The sequence below is a fragment of the Bombus fervidus genome, unplaced genomic scaffold, assembly GCF_041682495.2.
Source record: "Bombus fervidus isolate BK054 unplaced genomic scaffold, iyBomFerv1 scaffold0091, whole genome shotgun sequence".
In the NCBI taxonomy this organism is placed as follows: domain Eukaryota; kingdom Metazoa; phylum Arthropoda; class Insecta; order Hymenoptera; family Apidae; genus Bombus; species Bombus fervidus.
This window is the reverse complement of record NW_027212653.1, coordinates 1-6149: the sequence shown is the minus strand read 5'-3', so window position 1 is coordinate 6149 and position 6149 is coordinate 1. Positions and strand designations below refer to the sequence as shown.

Sequence of the window (6149 nt, the reverse complement as noted above, 5' to 3'; positions counted from 1 at the left end):
TACGATGTATACTATGTAACGTAAATATAAAGTATATCATTGCGTTGGCAAGACGCGAAATTCAAAAGATCCGATAATAATTACAACGAATCTTTCTAAGAGCGTAATCGCAAGAAAATATCGATCGATGTTTGTTACGTTGGTCGAATCATAAAATTCACGGTCACGCGTTCATGTGCATCGTGAAAGCGAACAGAGGTATGTACTAGGTGACATGTACCTTCCAGTCATTTGACGTGATTTTTACCGCTGATTCTGATTGATCCACGTTGTCGGGGCAGTTACCTTGAAAGCAAAGATCGGTACACCGGTTCTTGTTCCACGATCGAAATTGTTTCGGAAATAGAAACAGTAAAATATCGAACTCTTAATAACCGAACACTTTTGTTTTCTCGCAGAAGCATAAAGCAGAAGCATGGAGCAGAAGCATGGAGCGGAAGCATGGAGCGGAAGCATGGAGCGGAAGCATGGAGCAGAAGCATGGAGCGGAAGCATGGAGCGGAAGCATGGAGCAGAAGCATGGAGCAGAAGCATGGAGCAGAAGCATGGAGCAGAAGCATGGAGTAGAAGTAGGGAGCAGAAGCAGTCATGACTACAAACGAAGTTCTAATAGCAAAAGCCGATGCATTATACGAGCAAGAACAATACCAGGAAATACATAACCTTCTAATAAATTATAAAGTAATTACATTATGTATATCACTTACAAATGTATATAACAAAACTGAACATTTGTATAGGATAGCGGTGATATTGAAATTATATAGCGTTTGTGTAGAGCAATGTATAAATTGTCTAAGACTGTGAGTGAAGAAGATGGAAGGAAATTAATTTTCGAGGATTATGATTTAAATTGAAGCACTTGAAATAAAAGAGGATAATTGGGCTGCACGCAAATGGGCATCGATTCTTCTTAATTGTAAGACTCTTTATGAAGGAGTAAAGGCACAAATTACAGAGTCATATAATATTAAGAAACGTATGCTGGTATATTTCATGATAATATATTAATATTTCATTCCTTGACACGATGTCAAGCAATTGTATCAAATATGTTTAATATCGCAGAGAGCAATGGAACAAAATTCAAAAGAACCAACACTTATGTACATGTTTGGTACTTGGTGCTATCAAGTTGCTGATTTAACATGGCATCAAAGTAAAATTGCAACTGTAATATTTGGAGAACCATCTTCATCTTTTGAGGAAGCTCTAAAATATTTTGAAACAGCAGAGGAAATTGATGACAATTTATATTGTCAAAATTTATTAATGTTGAGCAAAACCTACTTAAAATTAAATCAAAAAGAATTAGCTATGAAATATTTAAAAATGGACCTTCAATATCCTGCAAAGAACGAAGATCATCGAGATGCTAAACAGGAAGCACAAAAGATGTTAAAGAAATTTTAACAAATTTGACAGAAATTATAATCTATTATATGATAAATGGCTATTATTATAGGATATGGGATTGAAGGGATAAAGTAAACTTAGAATCTATCTTTTAAGTAGAGTATAAAATTTATTTACTATAAAGTACAGTACAGCTTATGTGTGATGAGCTTTTTATACGCGACATCTAAGATATTAATAACAATTTGAAGATTTAAGACTACTGTATACATGTATATTTTATAAAATGTTTTATTTTAAAATTTAATATGTAGCAATGTATTACGTTATATGGTATTACGCTATAACGTATCAGGTTATGTAGTATTACGCGATAACATATAACGTTAAATGGTATTACGTTATAACGTATTACGTTGTACAGTATTACGAGATAGAATATAACGTTATATGGTATTATGTTACAAAGTGTTACGTTATATAGTATAACGTTAGAAGGTATTACCCTTTAACGTATTACGTTATATAGTATTACGCGATAACGTGTTACGTTATATAGTATTAGGCTATAACATATATCGTTATGTGTTATTACTTTATACAGTATTAATCGATAAGTTATAGCATTGTATGGTATTTCGTTCTAACGTATTATGTTATATACTATAACGTTATATGGTACATCGTTATAACGAATTAGGTTATATAGTATTACGCGATAACGCAAAACGTTATATGGTATTACGTGAAAACGTATTAAGTAATATAGTATTACGCGATAACGTATAACGCTATATATCATTACATTATAACGTATAATGTTATATACTATTACGTTATAACGTACAACGTTCCGCACGATTACGTTATAATCTGTAAAGTTATATACTAATACGTAATAACGAAAAACGTTACGTACTATTACGTTATAACCTATAACGTTATAAGGTATTACGTTATAAAGAATAACGTTATATACTATTACGTTATAACGTATAACATTATATACTATTACTTTAAAACGTATAACGTTATATGATATCACCCTATATCGTACAATGAAATATACTATTATATTATAACGTGCGTCGATACGTTCTATTTCGTTATAATGTATAACGTTATATGCTATCTCCCTATTACGTATTATTTTGTATACTATTATGTTATATCGTACCACGTTACGTTCTATTACGTTATAACTTATGACGTTAAATACTATATCCTTATAACGTATAACGGTATATACTATTACTTTATAACGTATAACGTTATACACTATTACGTTCTAACGCATAAGGTTATATACTATGACGTATAACATTATATGCCATTACGTTCTAACGTATAACGTTATATACTATACGTTATAACGTATGACGTTAAATGGTATTACTTTATAATGTATAACGTTATATGCTATTACGGTATAAAGTATAACGTTTTATACTATTAGTTTATAACGCATAACGTTATAAGCTATCACAGTATAACGTATAATGTTATATGATATCACCCTATAACGTACTATTAAATATACTATTATGTTATAACGTGCGTCGTTACGTTCTATTTCGTTATAATGTATAACGTTATATACTGTTACGTTCTAACGCTTAACGTTAAACGCTATTACCCTACAACGTATAATATTATATAATATTATGTTATAACGTTTGACGTTACGTTCTGTTTCGTTATAACGTATAACGTTATATACTATAATCATATAACGTATAACGTTATAAGGTATTAATTTATAACGTACAACGTTATATTATATTACATTTTAACGTATTACGTTATATGCTATGATCTTATAACGTATAACGTTATATGCTATTACGTTATAAAGCATAACGTTATATGCTATCACACTATAACGTATAATGTTATATACTCCTACGTTATAACGTATGACGTTACGTTTTATTTCGTTATAACGTATTACGTTATATACTATTACGTTATAACGTATAACGTTATATACTATAACCTCATAACGTATAACGTTATATGCTATTACGTTATAAAGCATAACGTTATATGCTATCACACGATAACGTATAATGTTATATACACCTACGTTATAACGTATGACGTTACGTTCTATTTCATTATTACGTATTACGTTATATACTATTACGTTATAACGTATAACGTTATATACTATTTTCTCATAACGTATAACGTTATATTCTATTACGTTATAACGTATAACTTTATATGCTATCACCGTATAACGTATAATGTTATATACTATAACGTTATAACGTATAAGGTTGTATGATATTAACATATAACGTATAACATTATGTACCATTACGTTCTAACGATTAACGTTATATACTACACGTTGTAACGTATAACGTTAAATGGTATTACTTTATAATGTCTAACGTTATATGCTATTACCCGGAAACGTAAACGTTATATACTATACCCCTATAACGTATAACGTAATATGCTATTACGTTATATACAATAACCTTATAACGTATAACATTATATACTATTGCGTTCTAACGCGTAGCGTTAAACGCTATTACCCTACAACGTATGACGTTATATGCGATTATGTTATAACGTATAACGTTATATGCTATCACACTATAACGTGTAATATTATATACTATTACGTTATAACGTATAACGTTATATGCTATTTCGTTTTAACGTACAACGTTATATGCTATTTCGTTTTAACGTACAACGTTATATGCTATCACCCTATAAGGTATTATTTTATATACTATTATGTTATAACGCACAACGTTACGTTCTATTTCGTTATTACGTATAACGTTATATAATATTACGATATGACGAAAAACGTTAAATGGTATTAATTTATAACGTATACCATTATATGGTATTAAATTGTAACGCATAACGTTATAAGCTATCACACTATAACGTATACTATTACCTAATATTACGTTATAACGCTTGACGTTACGTTTTATTTCGTCATAACTTATAACGTTATAAACTATAATCTTATAACGTATAACGTTATATGCTATTACGTTATACAGCATAACGTTATATGCTATCACGCTATAACGTATAATGTTATTGTCACGTCGGAGGCACAAAAGATCGCGAAATTAACAAATCGCAGGTGATGTCCTCGCGCCGCGGCACGAATGAAATGATTCTTTCACAAATAGGGTGAAGGAAATAGAATTTGATACGCAAAGATCAATTTTATTATAGAGAATCCAGCAGAGTGACGGTTACAACAGATAGGTTCGAAATACTACAACAGACTGTATTTACGCTCGTTTGGGAAGGTCGCTCTACCGAGGATCTAGTCCCTTTAAAGGGGGTCTCGTTAGTCTATTGTTTCAACAGATGTGGCATTCATAGTGTTCGGTCTATTTATTTACTAAGCAGATGATTTCCTTGAGTGTGTGGCACGAGCAAAGTAATTTTGAACGTTGCAAGAAAAATTCTGTGGTTGCAGAATGGCAAGTGATGATTTACTTGTTTCTATTGGATATTGAATGCGTTTTGTAAATTGCTAACAAATAGTTATATATTAAAATATAACAAAATATATAATACATAATACAAATAAAAAATATATAGTATAAATATAAAATAAAATATATAATATATATAAATTAATTAAAAAAAATATATCTTAGGTAGTCCGAAAAGATTCTTTCGCTTCATAAGGTGATAATAGATGAACAACAATTTCTGTTTTATATTATTTTATTGAATTACGTGTGATCCATTTCGTTCTATTTCTATTATTATATTCGTGCATAATTCAATAAACTAATAAAAAACAAAAAAAAAAAAATTTTTTTTTTCTCAAATCTTACCAACTTACATTCAATTGGTTCGATACTTTTCGCTTAGGTAAAATTCTTTCAGTCGACACCAAATGGTAATTATTGACAGTAGTTTCAAATATTGACTATAGTTTCATGGTATAAGCAGGAACATCTGATAGTAATAAAATAAGTAATAACCCGAAAACGAAAAGAAGGACATATGCTGCGTACTTTCGGATTTTAGTATGTAAATCCGACGTTATCCCTCTGCTACCCCTCTCCTCCACCACCCCCGCCATAAACTCTGCCCTCGAACTGCGGAGGTGTTTTCATACAGATTTCCTCACGTAATAAGAAAACGGCAGAAAAGGATATGTTTAATTTTCTAAGTATTGTAGCTTAGGATTCATGTCAATAAAGGCCATTAACTCTGGTAGAAATTACCTATCCGAAGAAGAGTGCACATATCGTGTGCATGAAAAGGCTAACAATATATTAGGTTGTCCGAAAGGTTTCTTTTGTTTTATTTTCGTCTATATAGACTATCTAAAAATTACACCTAATGCGAGATTTGTTCTAATATTATCATCTTCTAATAATACTATGGCATTCTCATTTATAACAATTTTAAACATTTGATTTAATAGCAAATATAATCGTAACAGAGTTTACGTTTGTTTGATTTTAATGGATTTTAAAATAAGAAGCACGTATCTATTAATGTGAAATTTCTTCCATGATGTTTCAACGCGTTCTTTAGTACATTTAATTGTTAGAATTAAAGGTTTCAGAGGTAAGGGTTAAAATTTTTAATTAATTTAAAATCAGAAACATTGCATAATTAATCTCTCTTCTAAAGATTCTTCAAATTTCGTACATATCATAGAACAACAACAAAAATATTTCTTTCCTACCTTCAATTTCTTCCTCGTGTTTTCCCTTTCGAATTCGAGAACTCAATTTCGAATTCGAGACCTAATCTCAGAGCTTTGTTTGTCCTTCGGT

At 30.2% G+C, this 6149-nt stretch overlaps 1 long non-coding RNA gene across 1 annotated transcript; it reads left to right on the top strand.

The window, feature by feature from the left end:
* Nucleotides 1-585: 585 nt before the first annotated feature.
* On the top strand, nt 586-953 carry LOC139997460 (uncharacterized). The gene is made up of 2 exons (XR_011802840.1): nt 586-681; nt 741-953. It is a non-coding gene; the product is annotated as an uncharacterized lncRNA (long non-coding RNA).
* The last annotated feature ends 5196 nt before the right edge of the window (nt 954-6149 follow it).